The sequence below is a fragment of the Tasmannia lanceolata genome, unplaced genomic scaffold (genome assembly GCF_043159265.1).
Source record: "Tasmannia lanceolata isolate RefF3 unplaced genomic scaffold, GAP_Taslan_0.1 ptg000002l, whole genome shotgun sequence".
Lineage (NCBI taxonomy): Eukaryota > Viridiplantae > Streptophyta > Magnoliopsida > Canellales > Winteraceae > Tasmannia > Tasmannia lanceolata.
Genome location: NW_027518679.1, coordinates 25,621,334 through 25,641,120, shown reverse-complemented (window position 1 = coordinate 25,641,120; position 19,787 = coordinate 25,621,334). Strand labels below are relative to the sequence as shown.

The 19,787-nt window shown below is 39.5% G+C and overlaps 1 pseudogene across 1 annotated transcript; it reads right to left on the bottom strand.

The window, feature by feature from the left end:
* Positions 1-10,484: 10,484 nt before the first annotated feature.
* On the bottom strand, positions 10,485-17,493 carry LOC143883163 (F-box/LRR-repeat protein At4g29420-like; annotated as a pseudogene). Its single transcript, XR_013252341.1, has 2 exons — positions 17,044-17,493; positions 10,485-11,376 (listed from the first exon to the last, which is right to left on the bottom strand). The product of XR_013252341.1 is annotated as an F-box/LRR-repeat protein At4g29420-like (transcript).
* Between the last annotated feature and the right edge of the window lie 2,294 nt (positions 17,494-19,787).

Below are 19,787 nucleotides of genomic sequence, written 5' to 3'. Positions count from 1 at the left end.
CTTGGCATTGATTTCTTCAAAATTAAGGATGGCGCAGTGCACGAGGCTCCCGCCATTGCGGGGTTTGGGGAGGGCCTAGATGTACGCGTACTCCTGCTTTGCAGAGAGGTTGCTTCCGTGACCTGAACCCGTGACCACCAGGTCACAATAGACCAACCTTACCGTTGCACCAAGGCTCGCCCTCGAATGTTAAAATGTTAAAAATGTTACAATGTCTATACATGGCCAAGTCACTAACAAATTATTTTTGAAAAAACAATTGTATAAATTTCAAATTAAAGAAGGGGCTATCTTATGCCTCACCTCAACACCTTCAATAAAATAACACAATTGTTGAGCTTGAAGTGAAGATCAAGGATGAAGATATGACTTTATTTCTACTCTCCTCTTCACTCGTGAAGATCGGTAACCTAATATTCCATGAAAAAAAAATTCGAAGTTGCCAAACATGGCCTAAGAGGTTGTTTTGCTGTAGGGAAATTTTTTCTAGTGAAGTAATTTTTGGATAAGTCATTTTTTTAGGAATTTTTATTTCAAAATTTGAAATTTTCCAGTCTTATAGTTAAATTCTCCCTCTTTTAAAAAAAAATTTAAATCATACTACGCCTTCAAAATCTGCTTGCTCAAATGGAATTCAGTTTTTTTTTCCGTAATAAAAAGCTAGAGTTTAGGAGGATGGTTTCACTGCCCAAAAAAAATATTGGTTACATTTATCAAATCCCTGCTAACCTTGTTCTGCTAGGTAAGCTAGAATGGAACAATCGAACTTGCAACCTCAAGGTTGAGTTACAAAGACTCAACCATTGAGCTACAGGTCCAACCCTTGTATCCTTGTTGGAGAGAGAGAGAGATTTCAGACCCCATAAGGGTTACTGCCAAATGGCTTATTCAAACCATCTGTATGCTCTGTTTCTTTCTTTCAATGTAAAATGGGCCTAAAACACATTTAAAACCCATTTTAATTGGAAACATAAGCATATATTTTGTTTATGCCCATTTTTATGTGGAAAGAAACCGAGCCTCAAAGTAAAATGGGCACAAAACATTTTAAACCCATTTTTAATTGACAAAATGGGTGTAAATTTTGTTTCACGCCCATTTTACCCCCATTTTTATGTGGAAAGAAACTGACCCTCAAAGTAAAATGGGCACAAAACATTTTAAACCCATTTTTAAGTGAAAAAAGGGGCGTAAATTTTGTTTCACGCCCAGTTTTAAGTGAAAGAAATGTTGGTGCAAATAGGGAAATTATAAAATGAAAACTGCAATAGTATGATCTGAGAAAAAGATGAAAATACCAAACAGAGAATAGAAAATCCTCACTATCTGTAGAGTTGATGTACGTCTTCGAACGCTTCGCTTAAGACGTTATTCGGCCCTATTCCGGTGCAAGGATCTGACGACCGAACCGTCTCCAGGAACAACAACTAAGTGTTAGCATGCACCTACCAAACACTTTGAAGGCAAAGCGTCGAGTCTCTCTAGTTAAGCAAATCGGGCTCTACAAAAACACTTTGAGGCTTCTTGTGAAGATCTTAATCTCACACCAAAATATGGGACACACCCTTGGTTGGCTTTCCTTTCACACACCACAACAATGGTGTAGAACTTTTCCTTCTCTATTTTTTCTCTTATTTTTATTAGAAGCTAGCCAAGAGTCTCTTCATTCTTATGGAATCACCCTTAATGAGAGAACTAAAGGCATTCAACTAAAAGGAGAAAATCAAAGAGCCACCATAAATGGAATACAAAGAGGCACCAAGAAAGGCTCACTCTTTTGGCCTTTTGTGCATGACTTTTGGAGACCAAGGAATATGAAAAGCCACCTTAAAGCCTTAGCCCAATTATGGAATATTTGAAACTTAGATTTTTTTTTTTTAATAAAATCCAACAATCCCCCACAAGTTTCAAATCATTCACAAACTTAGAAAGCTCTAGTCACATTGTGCATAATGAAAATGTCCGAAGACTTGAATTTCCAAATAGATTCTCTGAATTGTAGTGTAAGTACATGGTGGACTTAGCCTGGAACCAGTACCTTTCTACTTTTCAGTAATCACACATGACTAGCTTCAGAGTATGAGTGCGTAGTGGACCATGCCTTGAACTACCACACTACTCACAAGCTTGCCTGGAACAAATCACACACAGTGCTCGTCCTGGTTCTGCGAGGGCTCTAGGAGTATGCCAGCTCCATAGAAGACACATAGTCTCCACCCTAACATAGGTGTGTCCTTTAGTGTGTTCCTGTTAGACACCCTGTACCCGTAGTACTTCGGACCACATTAAGGCTTAACAACCAACCTCTTTACCATGACAGGTTTCTGTGTGGGCTCTAACAATCCTTCAGATTACATAGGAGATGGCTAACCTCCACCCGCACATAGGTGAGTTCCTCAGAGTATCCACAATACTCAGGACTCATTAAGGCACTAAAGCCAACCTCAACTCATTCATGTTTCTGCATGGGCTCTAGCAGTCTTGCCTACTCAGACCACATAAGAGGTGATATGCCTCTACCCATACATAGGTGAGTCCCTCATGGCATGCACCTGTCATGCATCCCACACACAAAGTGCTTTGGGCTCATTAAGGCGTACATCCATCCTCTACTCCAACAGGTTAAGTGCACTAACACAGGAATGGTCTCAAACAATTTATATTAAAGTGCACCAAAATAAATCCATTCATATTTCATTCTTTGAACCATGAACTATATTTGATGGTAGACTAAGCTTTGAACCACTAATATAGTTTAATGGTAGATACAAATATAAATAGATTATCTAGGCAAGAGACCCATTCCGACAAGTAAGAGAATATTTCTGCAACAAATGCAATGAGACCCTTGGGCAACATATGCACTTAGTCCTTTATGTAACAAATGCAAGCAATCATGAATCAATCTACTTGTGTTTTATTCTTTGAACCATGAATGACAAAGTTAGGTAGACAAGTCTTTGAACCATAAATGTCATTACAATGGTAGATATAAACACAAAAGACCATTTCCAAATGCAAATGACCATAATGCAAATGCAAATTGCCATACCTCAAATGGACATAAGTCCCATTCTGGAGGATGTCTGCATGACCAATTCTCTTTTCAGACCTTTTGTCATAGGATCAACAACATTCTCTGATGATCGAACATCGATCACTGCAATGACCCTTCGACTTATCAGATCTGATAGATAGCTGTGCTTCAGACGAAGAGTCCTCTTTCTTCCATTGAAGAGCTTGTTTTCAGCAACAGTGTTGGCCGCTTGATTATCACAAAAGATAGTAATTGCCGACAGACGTAATTTCTTCAACGGAAGATCTAGCAAAAGATCTTTGAGCCACTCAGCCTCATCTCCAGCACTTTCCAAAGCAAAAAACTCTGACTCCGTAGAAGACTTAGCTATTATGGTCTGCTTCTTGGATTTTCATGAAATCGCAGCACCTCCCAAGGTGAAAACAAAGCCTCCAGTCGATCTAGACTCGTCTGGCTCTGAACACCAACTAGCATCTGAGAAACCTTCTACAACTGATGGATAACCAGAGAAGAACAAACAATAGTTGAGAGTACCCTTCAAGTACCTCATCAGTCTCTGGATTGCATTCCAGTGTTCCTTACCTGGATTGCTCGTAAACCTACTAAGCATCCCCAATGCAAATGCGATATCTGGCCTGGTGCAACGCATTGCATACATCAGACTACCAATTACCTTTGAGTACTCCAATTGCTTTACAGTTCTTCCAGTATTGCTATGGAGTTTCTGGTTGTAGTCATTTGGAACAGATAACTCAGTCAGATCAAACTATCCATATGCTTCAGCATGCCCTCGATGTAATGAGATTGAGACAAACCAATCCCAGACTCTGTCCTCAGAACTCTGATCCCCAAGATAGTATTGGCAGCTCCAAGATCTTTCATACTAAAATGTGATAAAAGAAAATCTTTCACAGAAGTCACAATCTGTATATCTGTCCCAATGATCAGCATGTCATCCACATAGAGACAGATGATTGCTGCCTTATCCCCATTAACCTTGTTGTATAGACATTTATCAGAGTTACTGACACCAAATCCATCACTCCTGAGGACTTTGTCAAACTTCTCGTGCCATAGCTTTGGAGCTTGTTTTAAACCGTAGAGAGATCTTATCAACTTGCACACTTTGTTTTGTTGACCTTCAACACAGAATCCCTCTGGTTGTTGCATGTACAGTTCTTCAGTCAGATCACCATTTAGGAATGCCGTTTTCACATCCATCTGATGCACAATCATTCCTTCTATTGCTGCTAAAGCAATAAGAACATGAACTGTTGTAATCCGACAAACTGGTGCATAAGTATCAAAGAAGTCTATACCTTCTTTCTGAATGAAGCCTTTAGCCACCAACCTGGCTTTATACTTCTCTATGGAACCGTCTGCACGCAACTTCTTCTTAAAGACCCACTTGCAACTAATGGGCTTAGCACCTTCAGGAAGATCTACTAGCTCCCAAGTATTATTCTGGATCAGTGAGTCCATCTCATCATTAACAGCTTCTTTCCATAGTAGAGCATCTCTAGAACTCATCGCTTCTTTGAATGTCTGTGGATCTACTTCAACACTGTATGTCATAAAGTCATCCCCAAAAGACTTAGCTTTCTTGATACGCTTTGAACGAGCCTCATGAGATTCAGGAATGATGGAATCATCATTCACTTCAACTTCCTTAGACATGGTTGAATCTCCATTAATAACCTCCTGAAAAGCTGGTAGGGAGACAACCTCTGGTTCAATAGACTCTTCTGCATGAGAGTTTTCTGGCAGATCACTAAGTGTAACATTCTTGTCTTTGATGAACTTATCTTCAAAGAACTCAGCATCTCTGGCCTCAATGATTGAGTTAGTGCCAAGATCCAGAAACCTTCGAGCATCACTGTCTTCAGTGAACCCCAAAAATACGCACATATTAGCCCTTGGTCCAATCTTTGGTCTCCTGATATCTGGTATTCTAACATATGAAAGACACCCCCACACTTTAAGAATATCCAAACTAGGTGGATAACCATACCAAAGTTCATGTGGCGTGATCTTTGTCTTTGAATATGGAACCCTGTTCAGAATAAAATTGGCAGTCAAGAGAGCTTCTCCCCAATAACATGAAGGAAGTCCAGCAGTGATGAGCATCGAATTCACCATCTTAGTGAGCGTGCGATTCTTCCTTTCAGCAATTTCATTTGATTGAGGTGAGTAAGGGGCAGTGGTTTCTGCCACAATACCATACTCCTTGAAATACGCATTTGCTTCATTAGACCGGTATTCACCACCTCTGTCATTTCTGAGCTTCTTTACAGGCAACCCTGACTCGGAATTCCACAAACTTCCCAAAAGCTTCATCTTTTGACTTCAACAAGTACACATGACAGAATCGAGTGTGATCATCGATGAAGGTGACAAAATACTTCATACATCCTCTTGTAGTGAAGCTTCTGAAATCACACGTATCAGAGTGAATCAAATCGAGACACTCTATATTCCTTGTAACTTTAGAAAAGGGCTTTCTGACAATTTTGGCTTGTGCACACACTTCACACTTTCCAGGTTTATCACCCCCACATTTGGGTAATAATCCCAAGCTCTTCATGTCTTGCAACTTTCTATAGTTAACATGACCAAGTTTAGTGTGCCACAACTCAGAAGAATAATCAAAACTAGTGATTTCATTAACAACAGAAGATACAGTGCTCATTTTGTACATTCCATCAGTGTGGTAAGCATTTCCAAAATACACATTATTATAAGAAAGAACAGCCTTACCACCTTGGAAATCAAGACGCATACCAGCATCACATAGAAGACTGCCAGACACTAAATTATTAGCTATGGATGGAACATGCTTGACATTCTTTAGAGTAAGAGTCTTCCCAGACGTGAGTGTCAACACAATAGTCCCATAACCGAGCACATCAGTAGTAGAACGATCCGTCATAGCCACTTTATCCTTTGAAGCATTATAAGAAGAAACTAGTGACTTGTTGGTGCACATGTGACAAGTAGCACCAGTGTCTATCCACCAATCAGTAGAATCTAAAGTACCCTCCACATGAGAGATTACTGCCACAAAATCTAAAATCTCTTCATTTCCAGTTACAACATTAATCGACTCCTTCAGTTCTTTGTTCTTTGGTGGTGCCCTACAATCCTTAGCGAAGTGGCCATACTTTCTACAATTGAAACATTGACCTTTTTTCTTAAAATTATTTTTCTGCACATTAAGGTTCTTTTTGTTCAACTTCTTCTTGGAATTGTACTTCTTATTTTTCACATCATATCTTCCCTTGTTATTTTCTGATTTTGCTTCTATCATATTGGCAGTAGCCTTTTGCTTCTCAAGCAATTCAATGTGAGAACGAGTTCGGGCTTCATCTTCAATACGAATGAACCGCTTCAAATCATCATGAGAAACTTGTTTCTTTCTTCTACGCATCTCTGTAGAGAAAGATAACCAGGAAGGAATGAGCTTGTTCACAATAGCTCCAGCAATGAAAGCATTGTTGAGCTTTATCGCTTTCTGTTCAAGCTTCAATACCAATTTTCAAGTTCTTTCACTTGGGGCAAAACTTCTTTTCCATCTTCAAATTTCATATCTAGAAACTTGTCGATAAGATGAATCTTTGACAAATTCTCTTCATCTTTATATTGCTGCTCCAGATTATCCCAAACTGCTTTAGCTGTTTTGTTTTGACCATAAACATCTGCAAGATGGTCTGACAAACAGTTGAGCAAATAACTTCTACAGAAATCATCATCATGATCCCAATCCGCCTCTTCCTTAGAGTTCTCTTCCTCAAAATCGGGTTTCTCCTCTTGAACAGTGTAATAGATTTTCAGAAGTTGCATTCCAAAAATCACTTTTCGACGCCAAGCGTTAAAATCAGAATCGTCAAAGTTCTCAAGCTTTAGACCATCAATACCCATAGCTCTTGCAGTATCCATCTTATACGAATAGCGTCTTAAGATTGTTGGTGCAAATAGGGAAATTATAAAATGAAAACTGCAATATTATGATCTGAGAAAAAGATAGAAATACCAAACAAAGAATAGATAATCCTCACTATCTGTAGAGTTGTTGTACGTCCTCGAATGCTTTGCTTAAGACGTTATTCGGCCCTATTCCAGTGCAAGGATCTGACGACCGAACCGTCTCCAGGAACAGCAACTAAGTGTTGGTGTGCACCTACCAAACACTTTGAAAGCAAAGCTTTGAGTCTCTCTAGTTAAGCAAATTGCGGTCTACAAAAACACTTTGAGGCTTCTTGTGAAGATCTTAATCTCATACCAAAATATGGGACACACCCTTGGTTGGCTTTCCTTTCACACACCACAATAATGGTGTAGAACCTTTTCCTTCTCTCTCTTTTCTCTTATTTTTATTAGAAGCTAGCCAAGAGTCTCTTCATTCGTATGGAATCACCCTTAATGAGAGAATTAAAGGCATTCAACTAAAAGGAGAAAACCAAAGAGCCACCATAAATGGAATACAAAGAGGCATCAAGAAAGGCCCACTCTTTTGTCCTTTTGTGCATGACTTTTGGAGACCAATGAATATGAAAAGCCACCTTAAAGCCTTAGCCCAATTATGGAATATTTGAAACTTAGATTTTTTATTTTTTATAATAAAATCCAACAAGAAACAGTTCTTTCAACATAAAAATGGAGGTAAAATTTGTTTTATGTTCCTTTTTACAACACAAATCAAATTTTAGTACAGAAACAGAGCCTAAGCAGAAAATTTTCTAATTGGATATTGGTGATTTTGGTTAGCAAAACGTGATTCGGCCAAAACAAAAAGGATGGAAAAATTCGAGTTTAATACAGTATTGGTTAAAAAAAAACATAGTAAAAACAGAAACACAAACAAATGCGTTTAAACTTGCGCCATTTACAAAATATAGTGGGGGTAAATTTGGAAAGTTGGCCAAAAATGTGTTTATTAAATTTAAAATGTTTTCTTAAAAAAAGGAATTTCTTTTTCAGATAAAATATTTTAAATGTAGTATTAAACGGCAAACCAATAAAAAATGTTTTTTTTTTAAAAAAAAACACCATTTAAAATGGTGTTTTGGTGACAGAAAGCTTGACAATACACGCTCATATGCTACCAACATCAAAGGTCCGGGCATCTTCAAACCCATCCATCCACATTCCTCATCTCTACCTGACCCTTGGATATTTGCTTATGCGTTTATTAATGGAATGATAGTAGTGTAGGGCAGACGGCTGGGCATGATCAGGGAAAGTCTTCTTTTCGAATTGATCGTGGACACGGAAAAACAATCCAGATTTTTTCTCTTTTGGTTCAGTCCTTCTGACCCAGGGTATGCCCTGGGGTGTTTATTCGATACTATGTAATGCCAGGGACTCCTTGTCCCAATGTATTCTTCATTATATCAATGAAAATTTGTCATTGTCAAAAAAAAAAAAAAAAAGAGCATTCACAAATGCAAAATTAGTTGCTTCAACTTTTTCAATCCAGACCTACCACTCGAGCCTCCATGACAAAAAGTTTTTTCCAATTCAAACCATGCCCCAGGCCCCAACACCAAAGTCCCCATAGTAGTAAAGGCAGTCATCAGTTCCTCGAAGCTAACCAGTTCATGGCGTCAATGCACAATTAGTTTCTTCAACTTTTTCAATCCCACAATTAGTTTCTTCAACTTTTTCAACTTTTGCAATGGAAAGGTTTGGAACGATCCGTGGGAGAAAGAGGAAAGGGGACAAAGCCTTTTTAAAGGCTTGCCAAGTTTTATCAGAAGAAAAGTCATAATATTTGAGTGAAGGGCTGGATTTAGGCTTTGAAACAGACTTCGATCAAAGAGAGAATGTGAGTCCATATATGCAATAGGATATGCAAGTGAAGGTCCACTGATTATTTTACCCTTGGTACAACATCATAAGATCTGATGTTATTGCAGAGCCAAGCATATTTAAACCATCCATCAACATTCCCCATCTCCACTTGATCCTTTGACTAGCCATACATACCCATCTCCACCTGATCCTTGGATATTTAGCCATACATTTTGAAATGAAATGACACCTGATATTGCTGACAACATTCCTCTGGATTAGAATTTCCACATCAGATATGGTGGTGCATTGGTCCAATACGAAGGAGGCGAAGGTCCATGTAACTTCAAATTCCACCAACAACAAATGCACTATTAGTTTCTTCAACTTTTTCGGTCCAGACCGAGCACTGAAGTCCCCACGACCAAAACATTTTGCCAATTCACACCGAGTAGGTGATATGCAATGAGCATATACATGGATTTCTATCTCTCTTTTCTGGATGAATAGGAGAGACTTGAAGTTAGGGGTGGCAAAATTGGCCGAACCGAACCGGAACCGAGCAGAAACCGAACCGAAAATTCAGTTTTGGTTTGGTTTAACCAAACTGATTCCAATTTCGGTTCGGTTCAGTTTGGGGATCAAACTGAACCGAAACCGAATATTTCCAATTATTATGAGTAAGGGGTGGCATAATTGGCAGAACCGAACCGAAACCGAACCGAAAATTCGGTTTGGTAAAAGCAAACCGATTCAAATTTCGGTTCGGTTCGGTTTGGGGGTCGAACCGAACCATTGCCACCCCTACTTCAAATGATGATACTAGGGGAAAGTTGGGAGGGGGATAGCCTTTTTAAAAGATTGATGGATAGGCTTGTCAAGTTGTCAAATTAAAAGGAAAGTAATAATAATCGAGCGTGGACTGGATTTAGAGTTTTAGGGGCGTTTGGATACACGGATTTTAGAATCCAGGTTTTAGCTTGAAAACAGTGTACAAGAGGGTTCATGATCAAGCTGATGTGTGCTGTCCTGATAGCATTTCTTGGATTTTAAGTAAGAAATCCAAGTTTTAGAAATCTCCCCCGCGTCCTGCGATTTCTAAAACCTAAAAAAATGAGATGATCTGCTGCTGCTCTCTCGCTGACGGAAAGAAGGGCAAAAAGCCAGAAAACGACGGCCGGTCCGCTTCTTCTCTTGTCTCTCATCTACAATTTTGAAAAAATCCCAAATTCTAAAATCCGTGTATCCTTTGACGGATCCCCAATTCAACGTTTTCTGATAACTTTCAAGGGTAAGGAAAAACGTTAAAGGAGATGAATTTATCCTCAAGTAGTGAACCAATCTCACAAAAACGTCAAAAGGGGGGGGGGGGGAGGAATCAAGGTAACGAAATATTATTAGAAAAGAGAAAGAGGGGACAAGATGTCTGACAAGCGAAAACAATAAAAAATCCTTTGGCCAGCCACTGGCGGCCCCATGAAACAACCAAAAATTACAACTCCTCCACAAACGGGTATACAATTCTTGGCTCAGTTAGCAAGACCCCAGCCTCAGCCAAAGCATCTGCATTAGACTTTGATACAGAATTTGAAACAGACTTCTACCAAAGACATAATGAATGCCCATATATGCAATGGGCTATTGTAAGTGTCCACTTATTATTTTACCCTTGGTACAACATCACCCATCCCTCCACAGTCCCCATCTCCACCTCACCGTTGGATATTTGCCCATGCATTTAGAAAAGAAATGATACTTCATATCATCGATAACATCCCCGTGGATTAGAATGTTTGCATCAGATATGGTGGTGCACTGGTCCAATACGAAGGAGAGGAAGGTCCATGTAACTTCAAACTCAACCAACAACAAATGCGCTGTTAGATTCTTCAACTTTTTCGATCCAAACCGACCGCTCGAGTCTCCACGACCAAAACATTTTTCCAATTCACACCAAGCCCTAGGCCCCAACACCAAGGTCCTCACATTGGGAAAGGCAGTCATCAGTTCCTCAAAGCTAACCGATTCATGAACAATGGGGCCAAAATGTATGGGTGCCGCCTCAAGCACCAACTTGTCAACTGTTCTACACTCCGGAAACAGCTTTATGAGGCCATGAAGATAACAGCACTCAATACTGAGAAACTTTAAATGGAGAAACCTTTCCACTTCCACAATGCCACCTGGTTTCCCAATTGAAAGAACAAAAGTAGAATGTTGAGGTGCTCTGAGAAAGAATGCCTTTGGCTTAATACATTTCAGCTTCAGCTCGAGCAAGTTAGGAGCTTGTATAGACAAAGATTTTGTAACACTGGATATTGTCCATTGACAGGTTTTAAGTTTCAAGAAACGAATCTTCGGCTCTCTAAGTCCGTCAGCCCCTATCAAATTAAGAACTTGCAGAGAAGGGAAGCAATCATTCAACTTGTTAAGGTCTTCATCATCTAATATTCTGAAATCAAGGGTCAAACTTGTGAGCATCGGCATTGGCTTCAGCGAATCCACTGATAGCCAAGCATTCTTCACCTCCAAACTGAGAAGACTGTCACCTGCAGAAGCCAGACATAAAGCTTAAGTTGAACATCTTTCAGTAACAAAGGAAGATTGGTATTATCCTTAAAAGGAATATGAATTGCCAAGCAATCAAAAGTATAGGTGAGGCCATCTTTTCCATGATCCAAACTGTTCGTTTATTGGGCCTTCCCACTATGGATGATACGACACCCCCGGAAAAAAAATCTCTCTTGACGATCCCTATGCTCCAATATATGTCCAGCAAATGGGCAGTTTACATTTACAAAACAATAGTCCAACAAAAAGAAAGTTTGTATTATTGAAGGGGAATACCTTTGGGGCCATCTGTATTCCATAATGTGGCCCAGCATCAAATGGTTTAGACCATTGAGAAATTCCAATCAATACTTTTGACCGAGCCCGCTTATTCTTTGAAATAATGTGCCTGATCAGCATAGAATTCCTCTTTTTCTTTATAGCACTTTGTGATCAATTGTGAATATAAGTACCAAAGATGTAAAGAAGTACATACTGGCTAATGGTTGCATCACAAGGCACCTTCCAACTGGGATACGGGCTCAAACCCAAAAAATGAAAGTATAAAATGATGAAAGAGTAAAATAGTTTCAATTCAAAATATGTTTGGACATATAAATTCATGTAGATAAAACTACTCATACTTGAACTAGCCTTCAAATCCAATGGAAGTCAAGGAATTGATTATGACTAAATTTGGATTATGGTGCATATCATAGTTACCAGAAACTTCCTACTTGGATGGGAAGCTCGCTTCTCCGGAAACTCGTTTTGGAAGCCAAGTTCTTCTCGCTTCCCAAATTTAGGGGATGCGTGCTTCCCAAATGCTTCTAGCGTGTTTCCTTTTAATTAAGTGTATGCTTCCTATTTAGGTGATTATTTCTTCTTAAAAGAATATTTTCTCCTTTTGATAATGTTAAATGAGCCTATTTAAAAAATGAGTGCATTTAAACTTGAAAACCATCTTAAGTTTCAAATAAAAATTATGTGCATCTTTTTCGAGACACTTAAATATTAAATGTACATGATTTTTTTTTTTAATGGTATTAAATCTACATGAATAAAACATGTGAAATTGTAAATTTCTAAAACTTGTGAATGTAATTAGTTACAAAGTCTTCTTGTCAACTTGTGATCCCTACCTATATTAACCATTCCTCCCTAACCTACTATAATCCTAGTTTATGTACTTCGTTTTCACTTCCAATTAGACTAATTACATGCTACATGTTGACTTTCATTCTTTCAATGACTCTTCCCACACATTTTCTCTGTACTTTCTTTACAGCTTTTCGCTTCCGCATTTTCTCTTTTCTAAACCCCTCGCTTCTCGTACTCGCTTCCCACTATGGCAACTGTCACCCCCTTAAAATGTTGACACACACATTGGCTTGTGGTAGCACCTTGCACCCTTGCCAATGTGCACTTTGAACATCTAGGTGGGAACAAGGCCATGGGACCAAGGCTTTGTCATGGCCTAGAGCATAGGTGTGTTCTTGTGAGTGAGAAAGCTTCCTTGTAATGGCTTTTGCCTAAAGAATTTAAGAAAGAGGATGGCAATGGAGTTGCCCGTAGAGTAGGCATTGTTTAGCCGAAGTAGTTACCGGATTCACCATCCGCCCTCCGACCCGCAATCCGAGTTCGCACGATCCAAAACGTGGTTCGCTAGCGACCCGGATCGTAAAAAATGACAACCCGCGGCGACCTGCAGGAGAGAGAGAAAGATGCATATAGACTGAGGGAAAGATGGAGAGAGCTATAAATTTTATATATTTTGGGTTGGATTGGAACTGGAGCTTTCTTTTGAAAAAAATATGTAAGGCATACATAAGGTTTTTTTATTTTGTTTATTAAATGGATGTAGTATGGACTATATGGAAGGATATTCATATATTCCAACGGGAACTTTCTTTTTGAAAAAATATGTATGACATAAATGAGGTTTCTATATTTTGTGTATTAAATGTATGTAGTGTGTACTATGGAATGATATTCTTGTAAAAATATATGAAATTATATATATATATATATATATATGTGTGTGTGTGTGTGTGTGTGTGTATGTGTGTGTGTGTGTGTGCGTGTGTGTGTGCGTGTCCGTGAGTGTGTGTGTGTAGAGAGAGAGAGAGTGTGTGTGTGTGTCCGAATTAGCGCTCCAAACTGACCGTGACTCCGAATAGTGAACCAACATAGAATACCCTCATCGTACCCCGTACCTGTTCTCGTACCACGTATCGGAACGAACTGCGTTCCAGGTAACATTGAGTCGAACCACGTTAAAATGTCTCTTCTGTTGTGCTGTTGTGTGTTCTTGTTTTGTTGTGTGATTTTTGTGTGTGCAAACTTTGTTGGCTTGACTAGCTTTGTGCTATGCCATCACGGACAGCCCCCTTGTGAAAGAAATTTTGATTTTGAGTGAGTTGCACCGTGACATTTTGGTATCAGAGCAGAAAGTTTGAAGGAAATGGCGGGCAGATCTGCTATGGAGCAATTGAAGGAGAGGGTTCAAAAGTTGGAGGAATTGGTGCACTTGCTGGATGGAGACTCGAACATGGTGTTGTTGCAACAAGTTTCTACACTTATTATGGAAATGGAGACTCTCAAGAAGGCTTTTGAGGGCTGTAGCATCGACGTTGTTCATGACTGCAGTGCTTTGTTAGCCACTTGTGGCAACGCCTACAAGTGCAAGAAGAAGAGATTGCCTTGTTGAAACAAGCAATGTTGGGCCATGTTCGTGGGAGTAAAAGCGGCAGCCAAAGAGCCAAAGTTCCAGAACCAAAACCTTTTTCTGGAGTTCGTTCTGCCAAAGACTTGGAGAATTTTCAATAGGACATGAACCACTATTTCAAGGCGGTTCGCTGTTACGTGCCTAATTGGCCGTAACGGAATAAACAAAGAGAAAATAGAAAGAGAAGGGAAGGGAGGTTGATTCGAGGCAACCGGACCTCCTAGTGGTTCAAATCAAGAGGAACCATGACTCCTTCAAAGTTTCCTTTGCTGTAGAATTATTATTTTTATTTTTTTGCTGTAGGATTCTTTTTTTTTTCATTCCATTGAAATTCAAACTTAAATACAAGCATAAAAGTAGTTTTACATCACTACCCCAAAAACCCACTAACCCACTTACATAAGATATAGGAAATAACTAACATCCACAACCTTAAACCCATAACAACATAATTAATAACCACAATCTAACTAACCCCACTAACATGCACATTGTTGAATTTATTAATCCAAATTAAGTTTCAAACATTAAATCTGGGCTGAGGCTTTAAGGTGGCTTTTCATATTCCTTGGTACTCCAAGAGTCATTCACAAAAGGACAAAAGAGTTAGCCTTTCTTGGTGACTCTTCGTATTCCATTAATGGTGGCTCTTTGGTTTTCTCATTTTAGTTGAATGCCTTTAGTGCTCTCATTAAAGGTGATTCCAAAATAATGAAGAGACTCTTAGCTAGCTTCTAAATAGAGAGAAAAAGTACAGATTTTCTAATGTGAAGAAAGAGAGAAAGGAGAAAGGTTCTCTGCCATTGTTGTGGTCTAAGAAAGGAAAAGCCAACCAAGGGTGTGTCCCATATTTTAGTGTGAGATTAAGGTCCACACAAAAAGCCTCAAAGTGCTGTGTAGAGCCCGATTTGCTTAACTAGAGAGATTCGAAGCTTTGCCTTTAAAGTGTTTGGTGGGTGCACACCAATACTTAGTTGTTGTTCCTGGAGACGGTTCGGTCGTCAGATCCTTACACCGGAATAAGGCCGAATAACGTCTTAAGCTAAGCGTTCGAAGACGCACAGCGTCAGCAGCTCTACATATATTGAGAATCATCTATATTCGGTTTGGTCTTTTCCATCTTTCTTGAAGTTCATATATTTGCAGTTTTCATTTTATAATTTCCCCTATTTGCACAAACAATCTTAAGACGTTATTCGTAGAAGATAGATACTGCAAGTGCTATGGGTTGATGGTCTAAAACTTGAGAACTTTGATAGTTCTGATTTTAATGCTTGGCGTCGAAAAGTGATTTTTGGAATGCAACTTCTGAAAATATATTACACTGTTCAAGAGGAGAAATCCGATTTTGAAGAGGAGAATACCAAGGAAGAGGCTGATTGGGATAGAGATAATGACTTCTGTAGAAGTTATTTGCTCAACTGTGTGTCGGACCATCTTGCAGATGTTTATAATCAAAACAGAACAGCTAAGGCAGTTTGTGATAATCTGGAGCAGCAATATAAAGATGAAGAGAATTTGTCAAAGACTCATCTTATCGACAAGTTTCTAAATATGAAATTTGACGACGGAAAAGAAGTTTTGTCCCAAGTTAAAGAACTTGAAAAATTGGTATTGAAGCTTGAACAGAAAGCGATAAAGCTCAACAATGTTTTCATTGCTGGAGCTATTGTAAACAAGATCCCTCCTTCCTGGTTATCTTTCTCTACGGAGATGCGTAGAAGAAAGAAACAAGTTTCACTTGATGATTTGAAGCGGTTCATTCGTATTGAAGATGAAGCCCGAACCCGTTCTCAGATTGAGTTGCTAGAGAAGCAGAAGGCTACTGCCAACATGATAGAAGCAAAGTCAGAAAGAAACAAGTTTCACTTGATGATTTGAAGCGGTTCATTCGTATTGAAGATGAAGCCCGAACCCGTTCTCAGATTGAGTTGCTTGAGAAGCAGAAGGCTACTTCCAACATGATAGAAGCAAAGTCAGAAAATAACAAGGGAAGATATGATGTGAAAAAGAAGAAGTACAATCCCAAGAAGAAGTAGAATAAGAAGAATCTTAATGTGCAGAAAAAGGATTTTAAGAAGATATGATTTTCTCCAAGCCCTCCGCAAATCGTCGATGATCTTCCATCACTTTCAAAACCAATGCCTTGATCTCCTGCAGATCTTCACATATGGACTCCCAAAACTCCGAAGGCGCAGTCATGGCGCAAGATCAACGGCTCTGATACCAATTTGTTGCGTGCCTAATTGGCCGTAACAAAATTAAACAAAAAGGAAATAGACAAGAGGGGGGGGGGGAATGGTTGATTCGAGGCAACCAGACCTCCTAATGGCTCGATTCGAGAGGAGCCATGACCCTCCAAAACAAAGTTGCCTTTGCTGTTTTAAAATTCATCTTCTTCCTTCCGTGATTCGCCGGTGCTCCTCCATCATTTTAAAAAGCTTCACTTTGATTTGCAGGAAATCATCGCGTAGGGATTCCAAAAGCTCTGATGGCGCAAGATCTACCGCTCTGATACCAATTTGTTACGTGCCTAATCGGCCGTAACACAAGCAAATAAACGGAAAATAGAAAAAGAGGGGGAGAGAGGTTGATTCTCACATCACCCATCCACTTCCCACTCACAATACACACCATCAAGGCATCCACAACTAACACCCACTACCCTAAACACATACACCATAACTAACACCCATAAGTCTAAAAACACATTCCCACAACTAGATAATAATTAGATTATAACTACCCATATGCGCCATAATTATATGCACATAACATTCGCACACCGGATGTGGACAAGGTGGAGTTGACAAGTATGTATCTTATGGTGGAGCACAAGATGGGAGGACTAGAGTCGTCCTCTAATCATAACATGGGACGAGTTGGTGAAGGATCGATATTTTTTCAAGAGAAGAAAATAGAAGTGAAGAAAACTCACAATTAGCAGAAACGATTCCCAAAACCTCTGACCGCCTCCAGTAGGTTTGCATAAAGAAACTCGTGATCGAAAGCGATCTCAACCGTCCAGATATCTTCGGCAACCATTCGGAGACAAAATCGACGGACGTGATGAAAAGATCGTCGCGCTAAAATCTCTGTCATCATTCAAGTAGTTGAAGGGGCTTTCCACACCAACCGAGACTGATTCAAGGCTTCTGGACTCAAGGAGTAGGTTTTTGACGATGGATTTGAAAGGGGTTATTAGGGTTTTAGTTTCTGGTGCCCTAGATTTTTGGTAACGATCGAAGGAGCAGATCAGGTTGAGGGATCGGACCTCATAGGAGAGGGATCGGAGGGTTTTTGAAACGATTCTGCACCTACCGAGATCGGTGCAATTGCTGAGTCGACTCAGGATTTCGATCACAACGGGTGGAGGGAGATCGTCCATTTTGGAGAGAGAGAGAGAGATTTTGCAGGTCTTATTTTTCACCTTTTGGTTTCTAACAGAGTAAAGAATGCTAAAGTGCGCTTATTGCGTACAATGCTTAACTGGAACCTCCCTTCTTATCCAGTTTATGTATACAAATGAGCTACTTCGATTCTATTTAGGGGAGAATGGGGCCCACTCAGGTATCACTAATTTCAAAATGTACCGTGCGGCCCACTGGATGATCCAAACCGTTTATTTGTTAGGCCACAAAGTAAATTGATTGTGCCCTAAAAATTATATCCATGGAACGATCCAAACCATCCAATCTATAGAAGTTTCGATAGTGTGCAGTACCATTATAGATCGGAGGGTTAGGATCATCCCATGGATATGATTTTTGGGACACAACCTATTTACATTGTTACCGAACAAATGGACGGTTTGGATAATCCTATGGAGTGGGCCGAACCGTTCTTTTTTTAAAAAGGGAGATGAGATCAGTAATGCCTTGTTTTGATGTTTGGATATGCGGATTTTAGAATCCAGATTTCAGTTTGAAAACAGTTGTAAAAGAGGGTTCGTGATCAAGCTGTTGTATGCTGTCCTGTTTGGATACGCGTATTTTAGAATCCAGGTTTTAGTTTGAAAACAGTTGTAAAAGAGGGATCATGATCGTGCTGTTGTATGCTGTCCTGACAGGGTTTCTTGCTTTAGAAATCTCTCCCGCATCCTGAGATTTCTAAAACGTGGAAACATGAGATGATCTGCTACGCTCTGGTTGACGGAAAGAAGGGCGAGAAATCAGAAAACGACAGCTGGTCCGCTTTTCTAGTCTCTCATCTACAATTTTGAAGAAATCCTTGATTCTAAAATTCGTGAATGCAAACGGCCCCTTAGTTTTATAGAGTTATCAAAGGGTTATTACAGTTCCCCAAAAAATCTCGCAAGCCAATTAAAAAAGAAAAAAAAAGCCGGGACTATGCAACTATTTAAACATAGTGCTGATATCATTTCCCTAGAAAGAAATAGAAGAAAATGCTGCGTATAATTTTCTTGGGAGGTTTTACCTTTTAACCAAAGTTTTTCTTTGTTAAACAATATAGGAGCTTAAGATTTTCCAACAAATAGAGAACCCAGGTCACAAGTAGTGGTGGATATGGTTCGGTTTCAGTTTAGTTTGACCCCCAAACCGAACCAAACCAAAATTTGAATCAGTTTGGTTCTAACAAACCGAACCGAAATTTGAATCGGTTTGGTTAAACCAAACCGAAACCGAATTTTCGGTTCAGTTTTGGTTCGGTTTCGGCCAATTTCGCCACCTCTTACTCATATTCATTGGAAATCGGGGGCAACGGTTCGGTTTGACCCCCAAACCGAAACTTGAATCGGTTTAGTTCTACCGAACCAAAATTTGAATCGGTTTGGTTTTACCAAACCCAAACCGAATTTTCAGCTCGGTTTCGGTTCGGCCAATTTTGCGACCCCTAGTCACAAGGTGTGGAGTGCCACTATTAAAACAAGGAAGTTCTACCCCGTTTTCCAAACTTAATACAATCTACTTGTTTCTTTTCAGCACTATCCCCACATTTCAATAGGTTTTTAGCTAGACTACTTCATAAATAAGAGAACAAAAACAGAGAATGAAAAGGCTAGAGTTTAGGGTGGGGGTGTTATCTTCAAAATCTCCTTGCTCAAATGGAATTCAGTTTTTTTTTCAGTTTAATAAAAGCTAGAGTTTAGGAGGATGGTTTTAGTGCCAACAAATATTGGTTACATTTAGGTCATGTCTGGGTTGTGTACATCATCTAAGCCCTCCCCAGACCCCGCAATGACGGGAGCCTAGCCCTTTTTTTAGGTCATGTCTGGCAGTAGGGCTGCAACTTGAGCCAGGTTTTACCCGACCCGAAAATAACCTGGGTTGGGTTTAGGTTTCATGGGTTTCGGGTCGAGCCGGGTTGAGCATTCAAAAGCCCGCATGAATCTCGGGTCGAGCCGGGTTTGAAGGGGCCTGACCCGAGTTACATAAGTTATAGTATGTGCATTTTTTTCTATTGTTAGTTAAAAGTTAAAAGTGAAAACCCAAGCACCCACTGTTATTGTATGTGAGTGTATTTCTGATTCTATGAGTTGAGTTGATTCAAGTGTTTGATTCAGCATTGTTTGATTGTAATTACAACATTGTTTGATTAAGCATTGTTTAATTCAAGTGTAATGTGAGTGTAATTGCATCATTGTTTGATTCAAGTGTAATGGGAGTGTAATTTCTACTTCTATGAGTTGAGTTGTCTTGCCGAACAAGAATTTTCCTTAAA